At 35.7% G+C, this 24031-nt stretch overlaps 1 protein-coding gene across 1 annotated transcript in view; it reads left to right on the forward strand.

Annotated features, from left to right (window-relative positions):
- The first annotated feature begins 4574 nt into the window (after positions 1-4574).
- LOC110020812 (ferric reduction oxidase 2-like) overlaps positions 4575-24031 on the forward strand; it is a 26791-nt gene continuing 7334 nt past the window's right edge. The window contains exons 1-2 of the mRNA XM_020719059.1: positions 4575-4680; positions 4770-4861. The gene's annotated coding sequence lies outside the window, so the exon portion shown is untranslated. The remainder of the gene's footprint in view (positions 4681-4769; positions 4862-24031) is intronic.

Consider the following 24031-nt stretch of genomic DNA (forward strand, 5'->3'; position numbering starts at 1 on the left):
ACTAACGAAGTCCTATATATATAAATTAATCATCTTTCCGAAGTGGGCGGCGAGATTTCGATTCCGGAGGCCAGCATCTTCCAACGAGCAACTCCTTAACCAAAAATAGTGTCGACAGTGCCTCTCAAAATGCGTTGAAATATCTTGCGTTATAGGGGTAACACATTTGCATAAAGTTAGACTCTGATGTGCACGAGTGGACATCCAGCACATGTAACATAAAAAAAATTGATGCTAACACTTCTGGTATATTTCACATCTCTTGGTAAATACTTTAGTGTATTTCAATAGTGTCAGCTAGAAATATTTTTGTCATTTGACTCAGTGTGTTAATATCTTTCTTCTTGAGTGACTACTGCATTCCTCAAAATGAATTTCTCAAAGAATTTCTTCCTCCTTATTTTCCTTTATGCATCGCAGGTATGGCGATGTTGTTGATTTCAATAATGTCTGTTAGAAATATCCCTTTAGCAAGTATTGAGCATCCTTGAATTAAAATCTCCTAGGATTCATGACTTCTTCTACCATTTCTTCCATCTCCAAGTACTTGACTTAGGGTTTGTTCTCTAGGGACACCACTTTCATCGCTTATGGCTCCTCGATGATCTGTTGGCTGAGTCTTAGTGGTAATCCATTCCCTAAGTAAACACACTTCAATAATAGGCCAGCCAACTTATTTTCTTCTTTGTCGACATGTTTGATTATGATTTGGTTGAACTTCCAAATCTCAACTTTAGCCTTGTTAAGGTACTTGATCATCACTTTCTCTCTGGCTTGAATTCTCTATTTGTTTGATTTACTACCAATTGTGAGTCCAACTTCATAACTTGGAATCGAGCGCCCATTTCGTAGAATAGATGCATTCTAGCGATTAATGCTTCTTACACTGCTTGATTATTTGTTACCTCAAACTCTACTGCCACATAATGATACATGTGTTCTCCTTAGGGGCTGCTCAAAGAAAGACCTAATCCCGCTTCAGTTTGGTTTCAAGCACTGTTAACGTATAAGAGCGACTCCACCCAGTCAGACAGATCATCTTAACCTAGATTTACTTGTTCTGAGAAATCCATCAAGAAGTCCACGACCTCTTGTTCCTTAATAGCCTTTCAGGGAACATATGTTATGTCAAAATCTCTTAGGTCAACCTTCCATTTGAGGAGTTGTCAGAATGTTTTAGGCGGGTAGGAATCAACTTCAGCGGGTGATCTGAAATCATCCAGATTTGAACGTCAGGCAATTCACATGATGTGTTTGGAAATAGGGTTGCAACCTACGAGCCAACACAATTAAAACAAATTTTAGATTTTCCCTAATTTGATACCTGATTTTTGCTCTCCGGAGAATGCATTTGGTGTACTAACTTGAGAATTCTTTGCTCGGCTCCTCTCTGACCTGCACCGAGTCGATTGCTTTGGCTCCCACCCCCAAGTATAATGAGAGTTCTTCTTTTAGCTTCAAACATTAGAGGAGTGGCAGTTATGCTAGGGAATCCTTCAGGTTCTAAAAGGCTGACAGACACTCAGTCATCCACTATAGGCTTTCAGTCTTTCTAAGTGTTTTAAACAACACTGTGTATTTATCATTGACCTTGAGATGAACCTAGTGAGAGTTATGATCTAGACGGTTATCTTCTAAGATTTTTGGGTATTTCTTGGCGTCGACATGTTGATCAATGCTTAGATTTTTTTGGGTTTGCTTTTATGCCTTTAGGGTTGACAAGATAACTAGGAATTTGTTGTTTGAGATTCCAAATGTTCACATTGTTTCATATTATATTTTCTTAGAGTATGTTTCTTTAGACTCTTTTATATGTGTACCGTCGGACCGTCGCCACACCAATTCTCCATGGTTGTGTCGGTTGTCAGTGCGTTATTGTCAAGGAGTCATCATTCTATTGCTTATTACATTGTACTATTCTCTGAATAACATTTTCTCTCAGACCATATAGGTGATCTTTAAAATAAATCCAGGAAACTCAAAGAGGAAAGGAAGGGCAAACAATAATAGAAACAGACAAAAGAAAAATGTGGGGGAATACTTTCTTATGATAATCATTGTAGAGTGAACTCTAGAGTGTTTTGGTTCTAGAGATGCTCATACGAGAGAAATTATATGGAAACTCCCCAAATAGAGATTTAGGTAAGATACCTATTATGGAGTTCTCATTATCCTAAAAGCAAGCTCTTATAGTTAATTATATCTTAAGCAGTTATAATTGATTAAGAAAACTCCCGATTATGGTTAACAATTTGTTCTCGAAAAATTTTAAGTATTATGATCAAGGAAATAAATGTCAAAGTTCTATCCTAAGGGTAGCAGAATTCTAAGGATTCAATATTATCCTACAAAAGTATTGTTTATTTTTGTTTTGTCATGTCGTTTTGCATGTTGTTTATTTTGAGTGTGTGTTAATGTTTTGTTGTTTTGTTTTGTTATTCCATCAAAAGTTGAGCTTAAGATTCACCATTTCAACCTCTCAAGTTTCGTCCCTGTAAAATAGAGTAAGCACATTCTAATAACATATAAAGTAAATCCGGGATGGCCTTCACTTTTTGTCTTTAGTGTCCCCGTAAAGCAAAGTTAGGACAAAATTATGTTTTGATTTGTTTATTTAATTTGTTGAATTTTTAATTTTAAGACAACCCGATCAAGATATCTATGGCTCCATCGTCCAAGGGTTATTCGAGTATCAGGATCGACTTAGATTCAAAAGAGGCAATGTGTTCATCGGGATCCAAGCATCCACGACACGCTTCCAATGTCGGGATCTTGAAGTTCTCCGAGGGTTCATCTCTCGAGATGTGGGGGGAGAAGGGATTCTCTTGCTGATAAGGCACTTCAGTGCTCCCGAATAGTTGCCTCTCCACTTGCACCGAGCAAGTGTTATCTTGGTATTGTGATTCTTTGGTCCTCTCAGGGAACTTGTTCAACCTTTTACTATTGTGTGTCAGTGCCCAATCAATTATATGGTTCCTTAACCTCTGCATTCCCCATTATATGTGTTATTCCATGTCTTTTATGGCGTGTTCTGCGTTAGTTATTTCGCTCGGACGACTCACTTCTCTTTGTGATAGTTGCGTTCATTTTCTTATTGACGACATGACTCCATGCTCATCGTACCTTTCATGAGGTTGAATCCAAAACTTTCTGGGAGAAACGCCTAAGGAATAGAGCGTGAGATAGAGGAATAGAGCATAGGGCTTGACAATGAACAATAAAATCGTGAAACAATTATTCATGAAATGAGTCTCTATTTATAAGAATGGGATAGTGCAAATTATATAATACGGTGGGGGCATTTTGATCGGTAAATTATTATAGGGTCGGATGCTTAAAATTGCATCTAGTCGCATGGGGTCGGGAGTCCAAGAAGGCATCCGACCAAATTTTGGGTTGGACGACCATGTGCCAGGGGCTTGAGCCTTTGACCAGCCGGACCATTTTCCGAACGGCTATAATTTAAGGGTAGACCGGAAGAGCCAGATGACCGCTTTAAATCCGAGCGATTTTGATCGGTCACCCAGCTTGGTTGAAGAATGTCAGCAGATTCATTCGCGTGAGCTTTGCGCCAGTAGAATTTATGAGAGGTCGTCAAATCATGCTCATTTTTGTATTCTTTTCTTCTCGCGCTGGCTTCTTGGCCTGTAGATACCTGTCGGATAGATAGAGGCCCTTCAGCTGCTTCTAGAGGGTCTCAATTAGTCACACCATCATTTTTGTTGGCCATCAGATCTCCTTAGGATTCATGTAGATATATTTTAGATGTACACTTTTATATCTAGTTTTTTCTTAATGACAACACTAATTCACTCCAATTTCAAATTATTTAAGAGTCTGAGTCCATTAATTTTCTTAAACTTTCTCATGAATGCTTCAGATTAAAATAATTTTCTATGAGATCATGACAAAAATCAACCTATTTAGCGTCCATACGTTGATAAAATAAAAAATCTTAAAAAAAAAAGAACAGAACAAAACTTATACTTGGTTGTAAACATAAAATTTCAAAAAAATTGTTAATAAACAATTTCAATCTAGGGCTGTCAAAACGGCTCGTTAACAGCTGTTGTTGGTCCCGTTCGCTAAGTTAACGAGCCGAACACGAACAACACAAACAAATAATTGACTACTAGGCTACAAAGATTTATAATTAATTAAGAGTATTGATAAAGAAAATATAATAAAAAGTATTAAATTAGATTCAAATGACGTTTTAAATCTTGTCTCAATCCTTAATATCTTATGACTACGTGATTAGAGTTGTCAAAATGACTTTTTATTCGTGAACGACTCGTGTTCGGCTCACTAAGCAAACGAGCCGAACAAGAACACACTTTTTGAGCCCGAAATATAAACGAGCTGAACACGAGCTTGACGAGCTGGGTCTGGGCTCGCTCGTGTTCGGCTCGCTTACACCCCTATTTCCATCCACCCCACAGTGAAGAATCATCCCTCTAGTTTTCACTTTTACTTGCAATAAAAACATTTCAAAGGGTAGTGGGCCATAAAACATCATCAGCTAGCTGTTTCTGGTCCAAGTTTCAGATAAGATCCTGGTTCCATTTTGCTTTCTAGTACATATATCTTCAATGATTTTCTAGATGGGAATAAGCTCCTCTTACTTGCTCATGAAAATTGCAAATAAAAAATTAAAAAAAAAAAAATCTGCAAAGCAATGTAAGTCTCTGAAGGCTTTTTATTTTTTGCAGTTTTTCTTTTAATTTCAGAAGTGTTGATCCCTGTTTCTTCCTTATCCTTGCTTGCAGAATCTTCGCTTTGAATCTCTGGTCTAATTCGGTGATGGTGTGGAAACTTCTCCAAGGAGAAGAATAGATAGATCGCACAACGTTCTTTCAAGGTACATATTTAGCCATTTTTCCGGACAAGTAATTTGAAATTTTCATATTGAAAAAAACTGCATAAACCTACTTATCACTCATCTTCATAGTTAGTGTAATCAGAAATGAAAATGCCATGCATAATAATGCCTAGTTTTTTGACAAAGTACTACAACATATTCTACAAGAAAGTTCAGTAAACTCGAGCCACTGAGTTATCAATAGCAATGAAGTAAGCTCTGCCTTAGAAAATCAGGCATTAATGAACTGAAAATGACCTAATGAAAGAGAAACTAACGAAGTCCTGAGGATTCTGCCAGGCCTCAGGTGCTGAATGTAAATAAATTAACCTTGAGAACAAAAAATAAAAATTATGTCATATTTTTTCTCTTTAGTTTTATTTATGAAAGGAGCCCTGCTTATTAAAAAAGAAATTTAATTTACATTGGGCAATAGCCCGCTTTAGAGCCTTGATTGGTCCTATCATGGATATTCTTACCAGGCTTAGATATATGTTTAGATTAATTTTGTCTCCTAAATTCTGCATAATAAGCACCACAATTAGTGTCCTTAGAACTCCATATTTTATTAATAAATTTTTACTAAACTTTTTTATATTATATAGTCCACAAAAAAATTTGCTTTTTCTAAGCTTAAATATTAATAATAATCTAATTTTAATAACATTTATTAATTAGTAATCTTATTTCAACAATCTTAATGTTATAGCTTGATATTTAATCATTGCAAAAAATAATAAAATAAATAAAAAAAGAACACAAATTTTATATAAAAAACACAAGATAGGAAAAACCAGGGTAGAGAAGGAGATTTGCTATATTAAATAAGACATTATAAGTGGAAAGTATTTTGCTTATAGTTTTAGCATGACCTTTTAAAGGAAATAATTAAAAGAGAGCCAGGAAAGCAAGAACACACAGATTGCAAATGATAGACTATTATAAGCTTGATCTAATTGACTAAAAGTTCAATATGTGCGCTCACAATTTATTTCTAATTAAATTCAAAATCCACGTGATCAGAATTTCTTTATGAGATGATATGTAGAACCTACAAAATTCAGGTCTCAAATTTAGCAATCCCGACCTTAACACAAATTTTCAAAGAGTGTAGAATAAAATATTCTCGAACTCTTCTATAAAGCTTTAACGATCCGAAATGTATACCAACAAAGTCTAAGCAATGCACAAATTAAAAGTGCTTTGGTCATCATATTCAGAGTATTATCTATGATATTGCTCACAACAATACCATCATGTGTGATAACTTCACGAACGACCTAATAATAACTATCAATATGCATAGATCTCTAATGAAACATTTGATCTTTGTTGAGATAAATAACACTCTGACTATCACACATCATCGTGTCTACCCTTAAATCGTCATTAAGCTATTTAATTAGACATTCTAATGAGAGAGCATTTTTGTAAGCTTCAATAATTGTCATGTACTCAGTTTTAGTTGTAGATTGTGTCAATGTAAAATAAAATTCTAGCTAATCACACATCCATTAATAGTAAACATGTATACTGTAAGTGATCTCCTGTTAATTTCTCTTGCAAAATCTGAATTGAAATAGCTAATGACTCTATTTGCAGTTATCCCAAACTACAAACACATCTTTTTTTTCATATAGATACTTGAGAATTCACTGATCTATTTTCCAATGTTATTTAGCCAAATTACTATATACTAATGGCATTGACTATACATGCTAAATCTAAACAATAACATAACATACATAGATGAAAGGTTCTGCTACACTGGAATATGAAACTCGAGATATATATTTGATCTCATTATCAGATTATAAACAAAAAGCTAATGAAAGTCTAAAATATGTAGTTACTGGAGTACTAATAGACTTGGCATTCTGCATATTAAATTTATACAAAACACTTTCAATTTACATTTTTTGACTTAGAAATATTTTAATTGCATTTTTATCTCTCTAAATCTTCATGCCAATTTTTTTCTTTGTGTCTTGATATTTTATTTATCCTTAACAGCTATCAACATATAAGAGCAAGTAGATAATTAATCTTTTATTATTTTTCTCGGAAGTACATAGAACTATCAAACTACTTCTCTTGAACTCAGGAGCAATCATGAATAGGTCAAATTTCTTATACCACCACCTATGTGACCATTTCAAATCTTAAAGAGATTTCTTCAACAAACAAACTAGGTATTTTTTCTGTAATAATGAAAACTTTAGGCTACTGCAAATAGATGCCCTATTCAAGTTATCCATGCAAATATACAGTTTTTACATTTAACTTCTCAAGATTAAGGTCATGCTTATACCTGATACTAAGTAAAGCTCAAATCGAGCTATGTTTGACTATAGTGGAGAACAATATATAAAGTGTACACCTACAATTTTACTGATTACCTTTGAAATAAGCCTAGTCTTATACCAGCCGTCTTCAACTCTTAGTGTACATTCCTTCATCTTAAACACTCATTTTTAACAAACATTTTTCTTATCTTAATGTAATTTAACCAAATCCCAAGCTATATTTCTATGTAGGGATTCGATCTTCTTTTGAATAGTGATCATCAACTTATTGGAGTTAATTAAATTCAGAGCTTCATTATAGCTAAAAGGTTCTTCATAATACTTGATACCTTCAACTATATTTGGAGCATAAGAAAGAAAATAAACCTCACCATACTTTTGAGGTAGCATAATGCATCTTTTTGTCCTATTCTAGTTAATATAATATTGTGACGGTTGATCTCGGTAGGAAATTAATATCTTCATCATTATCACAAATTGACTTAAAGTTTATGCTCGAGGATGTAACTGTATCAAGCCAAAGCTCCACTTATATGTTAGACATTTTTTATTGATTATCTTTAGATTATATAGTAAATTTTGTGTGTAACATTACAAAACTCATTAAGCACAACATCTCTTTGAATTATCGCTTTCTTGATTTCTAAGAACCATAACTTAAAACCTTTAACTCAAATTTTATAATCCAAAAATACACACTTTATAGATTTAGACTCTAATTTACCATTATTAATATGAGCATATGTGGAGTAACAAAAAATTCTTAAATTAAACCAATTTATAGGTTTACCTGAACAAATCTCTTATAGAGTTTTCTCATCAATAGCAATGGAAGGAGAGCGATTCACAAAGTCTTAAATTGTAGAATCAGCTTCATCCCAAAATGATTTTAAGTATTCTGTCATTGTATTGTTTGCAACAAACCCTCTCCATTTTTGTTCTACTCATGTGCTCAAAATTTTTTTGAGGTGTGTGTCAGACTATGAAGTCTCTTAAATTTTTTTCAGATTTGTAGAAGGCATTAAATTCTCCTTAACATAACTTCATCCCATTATTAATGTGAAGATATTTGATCTGCTTTCTTGTCTACTTCTCGATCATGATATTCAATTCTTTAAATCTACTCAAAGAACAAACCAAGCATTTCTGGCAAAAATCATCAATGAACGCCAACATATATCTAGTTCCTCCTTCATATGGTACAATAGATGGTCTCCAAAGGACAAAATGTTTGTTGTCTAAAATTCCATTAATATTGTGAATATCAACATTGAACTTAACACTTCTATTTTCTAAATACATGGTATTAAAAAAATCAATTTAATAATACTTTGACCCTTTAGAAGTTCTCTTCCACTTAGTTTATCCATTTCATTCTCAATCATATGCTCAATGCGCAAATGCTAAGATCTGGTTGCTTCATATTTTGACATTGAAGTAGTAACTGCTACATCACCTACTATAGTAGAGCCTTGTAAGACAGGTAGTTCTGCTGCCATCTTCTATCCCTTTATCATAATAAGAAATCCTTTATTGAATTTCAAAAATATAACTTGACCAATGTACTTGTACCCTCTAGCATCAAGTGTACTTAAAAAAATTAGATTCCTTTTTAGATCTGAGACATATTACATATCTCCAAGTTTTTTGACGATTCCATAAAAAAAATTGATTCTAATAGTTTCAAAACTAATTATTTTATAAGGTGCATTATTACCCATTAACACGATACCATTTTATATGTTAAAAACCAATCCCTATTTGGATACACTTGAAATGTGCAAGCTGAATCAAGAATCCAAACATCATAAGGTTCTTCGTTGGAGAAAACTAATAGTTCACAATCATTAAAAGCTTCTTCAACATCATTGGCTTCAACAAAATGATATGAATGTAATTTTTTTTCTGATTTGAAGTTTTTTTTTTATTCTATAACTTATAACAATCAAATTTGATGTGCTTATTTATTCTTACAGTAATTACATATCTTATCCTTATTTCTAGATTTCGATCTACACTTTTTATCAGCACTAGAACTCCTCTCTTCAGTTCTACCTAAAACAAAAAGGCCTTTTCCTTGAGCAATAGGTTCTTTCATAGGTTGCTTCATCATCTCTAGAGATAATAGAGCATCATATACTACATCTAGAATAAGTTTCTCTCACCCATATTTTGTTACTCTTTTTTTAAAATTTTATTCCTCCAATGTTTGAGATTGATATTTATACACCTTTTCAACACTAATTTAAATGCTCATCATCATTGCTCATCATCATCAATCCAGAAGGAAACTGCCTCTTAAAACTCTGATGGACTCCACATATGGAGAAATATTTTCATACAGAGTACACAGGCAGAGTTGTGTGCGTAATAATCCTTCAATAATCTCTATTTTGTAATTATTAAAGGATTATTGAGAAATTATTGAGGTATTAATTTTAATATCAATAAATTTTCAATAACCTTTGCGGGATCAAATCAGTTATTAGGGGGATAATGTGCGATTTTCCGTGTTAACGGAGCACTTCGTTTGTCTTCATAACCTTCTCACATCGCTTCCCTGTCTGGTAGTCCCCACTACGCCTTCGCCCGGCTTCCTCCCTCTCCATGCCGAGTTCGTTGCCACCTTCGTTAGCTCGATCGGGAAGGGCCGCAGGTCTGCAAGCCTTCCTAGGAAGGGAACGTTTCCGACACGTACGAAGACCTCCTATCCTTCATTGCTTTATTGCCTCTCTAAGTCCTGCTGGTCACCCGAAAACAGTGAAGGTAACGCTCATCCTGAAATTGAAATCCCTCTTTGAAACCATCAATTTCTCATGTTCTTCTGCCAACTCTCAATTGCTGATGTCAGATTGAACTGTTGGTTTGGATTTTATTGCTCATTTGCTTCATGCACCTCTGGTGGTCCTACATTGTGTTGTATCCCTTACGTCTGCTCCTTCTACTCTTGTAGGAATTTAGGACATCGGCTGTTGTGGATTCTCCTTATATGTATGTTCCTCATTATTTCACAAAGCTGCTTCCTTATGTTTTTTCTCTATATGTTTCTATCAAACTTGTTCTTATTAATATTTTATTATTGAGATATCTGAATTTGCATCTATCTTTTATTTCATTATTTTTTGAAGTTTTCTAATGGTTTTCCCAATCTCCAATTTGCTCAAAGATTCATCTTTATTTCCATTATCTTCTTGTCTTGATTAATCTATTTTTATTCAAATCATGTCTTGGATGGTTTTTAAACGAGGATGCTTATGCGGTCTCCGTATTTTGATTTTACTGAGAAACGCTTATTACTCCAACTTGGGTCGCTTTTTTCTCTGCTTCATATTCATTAAGTCAACCAATTCTTCATGTTTTCTCTTGGACCAACATTTGGAAAACCATTTCAATCAAGTGGATGTCGTGATAACTATGCTTTCCAGGTCATTTGTGGTTAGGATTTTGTAGAAATGGATGTCACCATCCTTTGTAAAGTGAGATTTGTATTGGTTCTACTGATTGTAGTTATTGGGAGAAGGTAGAATTTGAAGGCATTGTCCATTTTGTTTCTTTTTGTAAAATTTTTTGTTACAACTTTACTAGGTACTTTGAGCCTCACCCATAATAGCGAAAATCATCAACTAGTTATCCTAGCAATAATGATTGTGGAGAGCTTCAAATGATCAAACCTCACTTTCTAACATTTTTGTTAGAATTTCCAACAACTTCTGATTTTGAGTATGCATAATAAGAGGAATTTACATAAATAACCCGCAACTCTTTTGTATTTTCAAATCTAAAACCCATAGTTTTATATTTACACTTTTAACACCTTGGTCTCATAAACCTATGTATTAGAAGGTGAATTTCTCTTTTAAAAAAGTATTGATTGTAGCATTTTTAATGCAATGTTAATGGTTTGAGTGGGATGCATGTAAATATGAATATTTAGGTGTTTCTAGCTATGTGAAATCATAAGAATTATGTGATATGTTTGTAAATATCCTTTTTTGGATGTATACTGTTTATATATAATCAACCAAAATGAATTCGAATGTAGTTTTAAAGCATTGTTGTGCCCAACATTAGAACAGCCTATCTGTTGAATCTTTATTTGGATTGATGAAATTTGATTTTGGATTATACTCACACTTGACTTGAGGAAACGTTGATTGGCATGTAGACTTTGTAATTTATATTAAAACAGACAGCCCACGAGCCTTTGATCCCTGCTGATCACGTTGGGCTGTAGGAAATGTAAAAATTAATGGCCATTTACTTATATACCACCCAAATCCTATATAATTAAATATCTAACACTGAAACTTTAATGCAAAAAGAAGTATTCAATTGCATTTAATACTAAGGTACAAAGTATTCAATTGCATTTAAAAGTAAGTCACCCATTTACTTATATGAAACAACACACCACTTTGCTAACATAGAACTAAGTCACAAAGCATCTCCAAATGCAATTTTCACACACACCTAAATTTAAGATATGCACAAAAAAAAAATTTTAAATATGTTTGACATTAAGTCACATGCAAAAGGCGAAACCTAAATTTTCATGCATTAGATTATAAATCATAAGGACATGATAAAATACAATTTTCTATTCATTGTATATTAAATCATGAGCATATGGTAAGATACAATTTTCCATTCATTTAAACATTAAGTCATGAATAAAAAAGATTTTTCATGCCTTAGACATTAAGTCATGAGGCAAAACATATTTTTCAAGCATTAGACATTTAGTCATGGGCATATCACAAAATTTATATTTTATGCAATATTTCAAGATGTCACATGCTACGCTTTACACGTCATATGTACAAGAAAATGTAAATGTACACATACAAATACGAACTCAACTCCGGTTGATGGCAAATCAAACTTTTCCTAAATGACCTCTCATGATTTTTATGGCCAAAAACTTACCGAGAAGTTGGTTAATCACGGAAGCATTCATGTCAAGTAATAATGTGATTAAAGATTATCGCGTATCGATTTCACGTGAAAAGGACAAAGAAATATTTGGAAGGGTGAATCTTTTAACCAAACTTTTGTAATGTATTCCTTCGCCGAGAATCTCATGAAAACACACAAAAATAACCATCAAATAGCACACAAACCTAAAAAAAATGAAGTTCAAAGCAAATTTTTAAAGCAAATGAGCGAAAATAAATTTCAAAACAATATATAACTCTTGGGTTGCCTCCCAAGGTAGCACTTGGTTTAAAGTCGTCAACTCGAACGTGCCAGTTCCACTATTTAATATGGTTCCAACCTTAGGACTACAATCAGACCTTTACTCTCCCCCTTAGTAAGGTTTCAATCTCCGCGCCTTGAATTTAAAGATATTCCCAATTTTGCTATCTTGAATGTCAACATATACAAATGGATACACCATTACTACAATGAACGGTCATGACCACCTAGACTGCAATTTTCCTAATTCAATCTTACATTATACAATAAAACCTTCTGTCCAAGATGAAATTCCTTCCTAAGGAGCTTCTCATCATGCAACTTTTTCATTTTTTCCTTCTAAAACCTTGGCACTCTTATATGATTCTAATCTAGCTCTTCCAATTCATTTAACTACTTTGCCACATCTTTTCAATTATAATTAAATTCTTTAATTATTAATTAGGCTTTATGTTTCAATTCTACTAACAAGTGACAGGTTTTTCAAAAATCAATATGTAGGGTGACATTCCTATGGGAGCTTTGAAACCTTTCCTATAATCCCATAATCATCATTGAGCCTAAGGGACCAAACTTTTCAGTTTGGGTTAAGTGTTTCTTCAAGGATCCTTTAAATCTCCCTATTGGAAACCTTAGCTAAGATACTTGTTTGGGGATGGTATGCAGTAGCAATCTTATGAGTTATTCCAAATTTTGAAACTAGTGCCACCCTCTTCCCCCGTCACTTATAATCATCATATGTGTTCCAAATCTACTAAAAACGAATTTCTTGAGAAAATTAAGAATACTCTCAGCATGAAAATTGGGTAGTGACATTGCCCCAATCCACTTGGAGACAACGTCTACTGTTACCAATATATAAGATTTCTTGAAAAAAATGAAAATGTCCCATAAAGTCTATCCCCCAAACATCAAATATCTCAACTTCCAAGTTGCATTGAGGGGCATCTGATCTTTTTTAAAAATATTCCCTACCCTCTGACATATATCACAAATTTTCTCATACTAATTAAAATCCTTAAAAAGGGCAAGCCATTAAATTCAAGATTACAAAAATTTTAGAAGCAGTTTTGTATCTACCAAAATGCCTCCAAGATTTTGAATTATAATAGACCCTAATAATATCGTTGAACTTTTCCAAGGGGCACACATCTCCTAAGGATTTGGTCTTTGCACTTCTTAAACAGATAGTGCTCATCCCAATAGTGGAATTTGGCTGCAGAGAAGAATTTCTTCTTTTGGTGGTAAGTGAGGTCACAGGGATTGATCCCACTAACAATATAATTAGCAATGTAAGCATACCACAGAGTTATCTCCTCAAAGATGGCAAGGAGTTTCTTGTAAGGAAAATTTTCATTTATGTCTAGAAGACACTCATCAGATTTCTCTTCTTCGAGCCTGGACAGATGGTCAACTACTTGATTCTCCATACTTTTCCTATCAATAATTTGTAAATCAAGCTCTTGCATCAAAAGGATCAAGAGGGGTTTGGAATCCTTTTTGGCTACAAGATATATGATCACTATATTGTCGGTGTGAATAGTGACACGACTTCTTATCAGGTAGGCTCTAAACTTGTCAAGTGCAAATACTATGGCTAGGAGTTCCTTCTTAGTAGTGGTGTAGTTGAATTGGGCTTCGTTGATGGTTCCAATGGCATAGTAAATGGCATGAAAGTTTTTGTCTCGCTTTTGGCCTAAAAATACTCCTACAACAAAATTACTAGCATTACACATCAGCTCAAATGGAAAATCCAAATCAGGTGAAATCATCTAAGGTGCAGTGACTAATTTGGCCTTAAGAGTATCAAAGACATTTAGGCAAGAATCATCAAAGTCAAAGGACACATCCTTGTCTAATAAATGACAAAGAGATTTTGTGATCTTAGAGAAGTCCTTAATGTATCGTCTGTAGAATCCAGCGTGCCCTAAAATACTCCTAACTCCTTTCACATTGGTGGGGGATGTAAGTTTTTCTATCACTTCAATTTTGGCAGGGTCAACTTCCATACATTTCTCTGGAATCTCATGTCTCACGACTATCCCCTTATTCACCATAAATCAACACTTTTTCCAATTCAACACCAATTTTGTTTCCTCACACCTTTATAAAACATTTGCAAGCTTAATTAAGTAGGACTCAAATGAAATACCAAATACAGAAAAGTCAACTATAAAGACCTCTATGCTAGTCTTAATTATGTCAGAAAATATGGACATCATGCAGCGCTGGAAAGTGGCTAGCACATGTCATAGCTTGAATGACATCCTCTTAAAAGCAAAATTTACATAGAGGCTAGTGAAGGTGGTATTGTTAGGGGCTATGGGGATCTGCTTGTATCCTGAATATCCATCTAGAAAGCAATAGAAAGGATGCCCTACTAACCTATCCAACATCTGGTCCAGAAAAGGAAAGGCAAAATGGTCTTTCCTAGTGGTGGCATCCAACTACCTATAATTTATACAGATCCTCCATCTCGTAACAATCCTTGTGGGAATCAACTCATTCATATCATTCTCCACAACTGTGACTCCCCCTTTCTTTGGTATATAATGAATTCGACTGACCCAGACACTATTGGAGATGGGGTAGGTAATGCCTGCATCAAGCCACCTCAAAATTTCCTTCTTTACTAACTCCTTTAAGGATGGGGTTTGGTCTCCTCTGTGGGCCAGCTCTAGGCATATGTGCCTCTTCCATCAAAATTCTATGCATACACAAGGAGTTCAACCACACCTTGGCTCTGTCTTTAAGGGAAAATGGAAAATGCCTATGTCTAACAACATCGTTGGGGACACTGTTATACTTGAATGTGGCAAACAGTTCTATGAAGTTGTCTAAGTGCCAAACTTGTCCTGTTGAATCGTTTGAATCATGACAGGTCTCAGTTCAAAAGTATTGGCTTCTATATCTAAGTACTGGAAGCTCATGGGAATTTCCTTAGCAGTGAGGTTGGCAGAGTCTCTAAAAGGTCTCAAGATTTGGTCTAAAAGGTGAGCCATTCCTACATATTTTTCAGGTTTAGTGAGTGCTTTCCTATGACGTCTAAAAATCCACTCAATTTCAAAGTCAAATGGTGCTAAACCAGTGAGTGCACCCCTACGCATACAATAGTGGACAAGTGAAGGTGAACTCACACACTAGTGATCTTAGACTCAAAGAAAAAGACTCAAAAATAAAAGCAACTGACTCCAAACAACACATACACAAGAGGCGGTTCAACACACAATCACAAGCAACTTGCAATGAATCAAACAAATGCAGGAAAATAAAATAATTAATAGTAACATTTAGTTTTTTGGCATTTTTTACCTTTTTGCTTTTTTGTTTCTATTTTTCAGCATCTGCAAAGAACACAAAACGATTCAAGTGCAATAGGAAATATGAAAAGAACAGGAAAGAAAAACAACAGACACTAGAGAAGAAACGAAAACAAATACCAAACTTAGATTTCTAGTTGTTCAACTACAATTCTCCTATGTTACAAAACTTTTCCTTAGTGTAGCTTCCCCGAAAGCGGCACAAAAAAATTGATGCACCATGCGAAGTAATTTCGCCACACAACACAAAAATACATGCTAAGTAATAATGCAATTACATTGGTAAAAGTATCACATATCGATCCCACATGAAAATTTTTTAAGAAATCATTTTGAAAATACAAAAGCTCTAGTTTACTCCTATTCCAACCTAGCTTGGCGGATTCAGAAAGCAGGGAAGTAAAATCCTGAGTCTAGTAGATTTTAAAGAAAGCAAAATAAAACAAAATGTGGATCAAGTTTTGTTGGTGTTTTTCCCAGTAGTAATGAGAATTATGACTTTGTGATTTACATGTGGCACTTGACTTGATTTTCATACAAATTTCTCTTTTGGGGTTGTTGTTCGAGGACATTGATTTCTTTTTATGCTTATTCTTAGGTCCCAAGAAGATTTGGAATTCCACAAATATAGCTTTAGCATTTCTTTATGGCATCCTGAATAAATTCTGATCCCCTATAATTGGTTATAAGATATGGTTTAAAGTATTACTATTTTATTTGGATCTCGTGATCATTCTAATCGTTCTGTATGGATTTTAGCGTCCAAACTTTCTAGGCTAGGAGTAAACTAAGGTGAGAAGATTAACCATCAGCTCTTAACAATTCAAAGCTCATAAAATGATATGAAAAATATAGAATAAAAATCAAACCAAGAAAATCTTCTAAAGAATCATAGAGGCACAAAAAATTGTTTAGCTACTCATACAACAACAAAGCTTTAATCTCACTACGTGGGGAGAAAATAAAGAAACATGTAAGAAAAATTTTTGTTGCAATAAAAGTACTTACAGTTTTTTTATCTCCTTTCTTATAAGAATAGCCTCCAATTCTCTCACAACTCTCAGAAAATACAGACAAAAGAAAATCTGGAAGAAGAGAAGAATTCTCCCTCTAAACTCTAGCCTCTTCTGCATTTCCTTCTCAAAAAGGTCGCTAAATCTTCTAATTGCAATAATTTTGTAGAATGAATTAAAAAATATTCCCAAATTCATCAGAATCCCGCATTAAAAAATTTTCAAAATAGAAAATATGCTCCGACGTGACCCCACCCATCTTGTGGCGCAATTACACCACCTGCTTAGGTTGGGTCGCGGGAACACACCAGGTTTTGGCATGACTATGCCGGGGTATCCAAAGCACATCTCCTTCTACATTTGGACATGACCATGCCCAATTTCGGCGTGACAACACTACTCAAGTGGGTGGCCACAGTTGATTCAAGTGCGGTTACTCCAACGCTTATGTTCCAAAGTCCCTCATTTTCACTTTGATTTTCGTGTAGTCCTCCATTAACTTGCAAAATGCAATTCCAACCTTTCAAAAGTGTACAATCATGTATTTGAAGAGGAAAATGTGGGAATTAAAACATGAAAAATATGGAGATTTGATGCATATCAATGTGCATTCTAATGAATGCGGCCATTTCGGAGGCAATATTTTCATGCACCGAATTCAAAAGTAAGGCTACTTCTGGTCGACTATATAAGGCTACTTCTGGTCAACTGTACTACAATATTTCAAAGAGTTTTTCAGGATATGCGGAAAATGCCAAAAATATGCTCCATTACAACATCAACCTACTCAAAAGTTACAACCAATAGTCAACTGCTAACCTTTCTCTATCTAGGGGCTCAAAATCCTTGGTTTGTTTCCCCCCTCAGGAGGGAAACAAAAATTTCTCTTAATTGACATGGATTATTTATCTAAATGGATTTATACAAAAGCTCTAGCCCAAACCATAGAAGTCGTTTGAAATTTTATTTGGATTGGCATCATCTGTTGGTATGACTTACTAATATACTCATAACCGATAATAAAACCCAACTCACTGATTAGGGTGCAAGTGATTTCTACTAATGTCAAGAAATCAATATAAAATTTGCGTCTAAGTGCCACACTCAAGGAAAGGGCAGCGAAGGCTTACAAACAAAATCATTATGAATCTCTTAAGGAAGAAAGTCAAAGGTACCAAACTTGCTCCCGTCTGTCATATGGGCCATTCAGATCTTGCCATCATCCGTGACTAGGAAAATCCATTGCATTTTTTTCTCATGGAATGAACGCAAAGTTGTCGGTCAAGTACAATCAACATAGACCGAGAGTCGTCACCGCAACATCCTTCAATGAGGAGAATATCATCGACTGACAAAATGCAAACAACAAAAGATTGACGCTTACCATGGATCTACTAGAAGAAGTTTGAACTAGCATGCACTCCAGCAAGAAGAGATAAATAGATGAACTGCTCGATATTACAACAAGAAAGTTCAAGAAAAAATATTTTCACCCGGTGATCTTGGTCTAAAGAAAGAGGATCTAACCATAAGGGGACAATAAGCCGGCAAGCTTGCTCAGATGTGGACTATTCCGTTCATCCTCGATCAAAAGGTGATCCCAGGAGCTTACAAGTTAAAATCATACATTGAAAAAAAGATCCACCAAACAAGAGTGGAGAGGATCTTAAAAAAAATTTTCTCCTGAAATGATATATATTGTAACCATGTTTGAGAAAGTACTTTCACGACTCTCATACTTGTAAATTTACTTCATTTAAGATTTTTTTTATTTGTTGTACACTTGCAAAAAATCTAACTGTGTTGTTGCAACCCTAGATTTAAAAGAACACTCGAGGAACTAAAAATTCAACGGACCACACATCGAAGTGAGGCTCGGGGAACTAAAGTGCCCAAGAAATAAGATCAAAAGAAGTGTTTCGATGCTCGGTCGTAATGAAAGATGACTAAAAGAAGTGTTATGACTTCGGTTACAATGAAAGATGACCAAAAGAAGCATTTTGACACTCGGTCGCATAAGCCTCGAGCTTGAAAATTTGTTGTCTTGAGCCAATTTTTAGATGTGGTTATTTGACCATAGAGATAAAGCTCCATGAAGGGAACCGAGGAAAGTATATAAAAAAGTATGATCGACTACCCTACTACGAGGTGTAGATCGATCAAACAAAATTCTTTTGGGTCCAGTCATGCAAAACCTAGGTTCGCCTAAGTATTGGCATCCAAAGCAATACCACACAATGTATAACACCCAAACGACCTGCAAAAATCCTGAACGGTCGATGGCAACAACACGATGTTTGACTAGCCAGCAGATACTAATCTAACCATCAACATTCACCAAATAAAAGCCTTGTATAAATTAAAGTATGACAAACAATCAATTCATTCAGATAAATGGTTATAGGTAAAAATGACAGAACATCAAATTTCATTCATATAGTTTTTTACAAAATTGTCATGGGTGTCATTTTGATTGGACGTAAAAAAAGAAAGAAGCAAAGGGATCGTCGTGTCGAGTGTTGAAAAATACTCCATCCACCACATTGTCACCTTCTGACTCACCTTAGTGTTCGAACTTGGAAGGAGTCGAAGAGCTTCTTGAATTCCTCTTTTTCAGAATATTTGGCTTGACCATTCCCACTGACAAAATGGTCGATCGCATTCTTTCTGTCATCCTCTGAATACTCAAGGAGTGTTGAGAAGCTCCTTATTCATCTTCTTGGAGGGATACTTCATCATTCTCCTTTTGGATGATACACACCAACTCAGATGCTATCTCTAGCTTTGTTTTGACCTCCTTCAATTCAACCTTTGCTTCAGTTTCCGTCATCGTCGCCACTTTCGCTAGCTCTTGGTATTCCCTCACTTTAGCTAAGGCCTTCCTAGCTTTCTCCCTTATGTCCAAGTGTAATGAGGTCATATGATGTGTGGAGGTGTAGTCGAGTAGTCGAAAGCGGTCGAATAGGTGACATAATTCGACCAAAGATATCTAGATGTTTCTCTAGGTCATTCGATCACATGAAGTCCACAATGGGTGTAGCATATTCAGCTTACTCAAAGTTCAATGGAAACTAATCCATCTCAACATCTATCAGACCTTTGCTAGAATCTGAATTCATATAGAACTTCGGTTACTTCTTTGACAATGGAATCCAGTGGTTCAGACCTCCATTTTTATTATTTGGAGGTGAAGGAAGAAGAGTGTCTGAATAAAAAGCAACAACCTTGCCATTTCTTCTGCGCTCTGCTTCTCTGACTGACTTAGGTTCCTCTTCTAATCCTTTATCTAAACCCCTGACAATTGATTCTGTTGGTGCAAAAGGGGATTACAGTAACAACCAACTAGCCTCGCCTCTCTTAGAGAAATGTGCCCTGAACTTGATGGCTTAGAAACTTCTTACATGGATGGATGATTCGAAGATTCCCTAGCCCCAAATCTGAGAGATGAAGGGGTTGTCTTCTCTTGGTGTTAGCTTCTTGTATCGCCTAACTCCACCATAGTAGGTTTTTGTTTGTTAATAAAAACTCTCTAGTAATTTTATTATGAATTATGACCGAAGTTTTTGAGGAGTGTATTAAATACAAACCTAAAACTTTGCCTCCTATCGGGACGCCTCCTTCAGTTTCCTCATCCATCTCCCTTTGAGGAGAGCCACTTGCACACTTTCTTCTTCTCGACTACTTCCTTGAAAGTTATCGGGTTGGCGAATTGGACCACTAACAGATGCTAGCCCAAAATGACCAATTCAAGCCCCTTATGTCAAGGAAGAAGCACCTTCTTTTCCTTGTATGGGCTGCCAGTCGACCTGGTCACGATGCCCTATCATCACAAGAACCCCTCAAGAAAAGCAATTTCCAATCAAATATTTTATTTTGTAAGTCAATAAAATGAAATTCTTATGTCGAGCCAAAGACCACGCACCCATCATTCTGTACTCTGATGGAGAAAATGTGCAAGAGCTCCTCTCATGACCAAAAAATCTCCATTTGATTTAGATAAATAACATAAGTCATGATGACCGCCATGAAGTTCAGCTTGACTTAAGCTAGGATAACACTGTAATTGTTGAAAATTAATCAGATCTCTATATAGAGAAGAAGCTGAAGTCCTCATCGAAATTGGTCTTGATAGATGGTTAGATCATTACCTAAGAAGTCGGTTACATGAGTCTCGACATCCACCTACTCGAGAACAATACTTGTGTCATACACACAAGTTCATCTAGTATTTCCACGTTGAACACTGTTAGGGTTTACCTCTTGGTCTTCCTTGTCGAAACTAACATTTGAAGTGAATATTTGGGTGCCATAAAGCTTTGAGGGAAACCAACCCAAAGGAAGAAAAAGAGAAAAAAAAATGAATGTATTCAATGAGTTTCTACTTCACCTATATATAGGGTACACGAGAGATTCGAAATGTCTCACATCCATACATCGATCTTCAAAATTACACTTAAAATCAACATGAAAATCTAGAATACGCAATAATTAAAATTTTATTTCAAATTCGACAAGAACTAAAGTTTTATGCTTGATAAAAATTATTTGACAACTTGATCATCGGCTGCCTCCGACAATACTAGACCTCGATCCAACAAACTTGAGTACAACATACATCCCCCAAATATATACTTTTCTATCTTCAGTTCTTCCGTCCGGATGCGAGCGATTGGGCCGACTGCCCAAACTTCCTTTAGTTTGCTTTGAAGAGTCACCACGTCAGCTTGAAAGGTCGCTATCTGTATGTGAGGAACTGTCAGTTCTTTCTTTATGTCCGAAAGGGGAAAAAATATTACATCAGTACTACGCACATAGAGTAACGTGTGTAGCTAATGAAATCACGCCACGACACCCTACGCGACAGGAAAAAAAAATGACGCAGTAACACGAGGAATATTCCTCCCCCCCTCCCGCGTTATTCATGTGTTATTGTGTGTTATTCATGTGTTACTGATGTGTTATTATGTTATTATAACACCAAGAGTATTCTCAGGACACAATAACACATGAATAACACACAATAACACCATAATAACACGGGGGAATATTCCCGACAGAGAAAAAAATGGCGTTGTAACACGGGGGAATATGAAATATTTCCCCCATGTTATTCATGTGTTATTGTGTGTTATTCATGTGTTATTGATGTATTATTGTGTTATTATAACACCAGGAATATTCCCAGGACATAATAACACATGAATTATACACAATAACACATGAATAACAAGGGGGGAATATTCCCTGTGTTACCGCGCCGTTTTTTTTTCTGTCGTGTGGGGTGTCGTGGCGTGATTTTATTGACTACGCACGTTACTTTACGTGCGTAGTACTGATGTAATATTTTTCCCCGAAAGGGTAGTCTCTCTCAGAAAGATAGCTATTCCGACAAAAGCGTTCACTGACTCTTCCATCCTTTGGGCCGACGACTTGTAGGAGCCAATCAACTGTTTGTATCCCTCTCAACTTCCACAGATGGCTGCATATGGGCAAAGGTTGAAGGTCCAGCAGAAGCAGAAGGTTCAGGCCCAGCATGGGAGGAAAGTTCAGCAGGTGCCTTAGATGCTGAAGGTTGCTTGACTGCTGTAGGCAAGGATAGATGATTTATATGGTTTCATCTACAACATCAAGTCAAGTGTCATTAAAATAAACAATAACGGCCAAATAAGCAAATTCTAACACATTTATTAGCCTCTCCATCTCCGACATACGAAGGCTCACCCCAAATGGTGGCAAGGACTGTCCTCGATGGCTTCACAGGCCAGAGGCTGAGACACGTCGCCTTCCGGCGGCAGAGCCAGCGTAGCCACCTACATTAACTCCTGAGGCGGCAGCTGAGCTGATCACTGGTGGAGTGGATCTGGAGCACAAGCACATAAGTGACATGCACTCCAGGCTTCCTTCCTACCACTAAGAGTGGCAGTGAATCAGAAGATTTTGCAATATTCTCTACCCTCTGTTTCTTCTGTACTGCTCAGCCCCATCCAACTTCTTTTCTCTAGTCTGCCTTATCACACCAACCCGACGATCGTTGACCTATGGAATCTTTTCAGTTGGTCATCCCTCTATAGGTTTTTTCTTTTGAGGCGGCCTAAAACTCTCTGATTTCTTCTTCTCGCCCCATGAAGGACAAAACTTTAAGGTTGGAAGCGTGAAGGTCTTATCAAAGTTTCCTCATTTATAAGTTTCTTGCCGCTCAACATTCTTATGCCTTCCCAAAGACGACTAATTGCTAGAAACCTCAGAAATGAAGAGTGGGGAACGCAGATGGTACCTTATTTATAGGAATTTGCGACACAGAAATCCAGAGTGTAAAGTTATTGAAAGTACTTATTATTCAAACATAAACAGTTTTATCATCGAGAATCTGACTGCTCGAATCTCAAGGGAATTAAATATGTACAGCAGGGAATTAAATATATACATCAAGAATATGACTGCTTGAATCTCGAGGGAATTCAATAGATCAGATAGGATCGAGCAACCAACCATCATTTCAGTAGGTCAAATTAAGGGCCCACCAAAAGAGGATTTGTTCGAACCAAAGAATGCCAAGAACCTAGACCGACAACAGTTTAACCAAAGCACAGACACTTAAAAGATCAACGATTGCTTAGTAGAATTACCACCTGACTTTTTATGATCAAGATCTCTCCACCAAAGGAGGTTTGCCTATGAGATTACGATGATGCACCATCCGCCTGATGGAATCCTATGGATAACAAGTCTTCACGAGGTGCTCCCTTAGAGAAGCCGATCGAAGATCTGTCAACGATTGAACGACTTTAGCTAACTGAGAGAAGATAAAATGACCAAGTCAAACAGTCATAAATATGAAACATTGCCCTCTAGTAATCAAAAGATGTCAAAGCCGGTTAGTAATATGTAAATGTGTAATGACTCATAAATTCATTGTAAAGTTTTCGTTAAGTGAGGGACAATCATGTAATTTACTAGACTCCCCCTATGATCTATAATAGGTAGGTCATTTCCACACTAAGGATTACTGAGTCCATTCCTAGAGAATTAGTATTATTTGTTATCTACCCCCTTTCCCTTCACTCGTTTCTTTTATCTGACCAACTTTCTATTCCTTGGACGTGACCCGAAGGACATTTTAGGATTCAACAATATATATATATATATATTGAAAATGAATGGTCAGAGACTATTATGCAAGCCTCCAACCACCCTTAATGTGTCTAACAATTTGAGTACCACCTCCTTAAGGGCAACTGTGCTAGAAGAAATTCGAACCACCGACCTTATAGATCTTATACCATGGATGCCAACCAATAGATCAGAATACACTACACAACAATATATATATATATA

This window comes from Phalaenopsis equestris, unplaced genomic scaffold, assembly GCF_001263595.1.
Source record: "Phalaenopsis equestris unplaced genomic scaffold, ASM126359v1 Scaffold000107, whole genome shotgun sequence".
Lineage (NCBI taxonomy): Eukaryota > Viridiplantae > Streptophyta > Magnoliopsida > Asparagales > Orchidaceae > Phalaenopsis > Phalaenopsis equestris.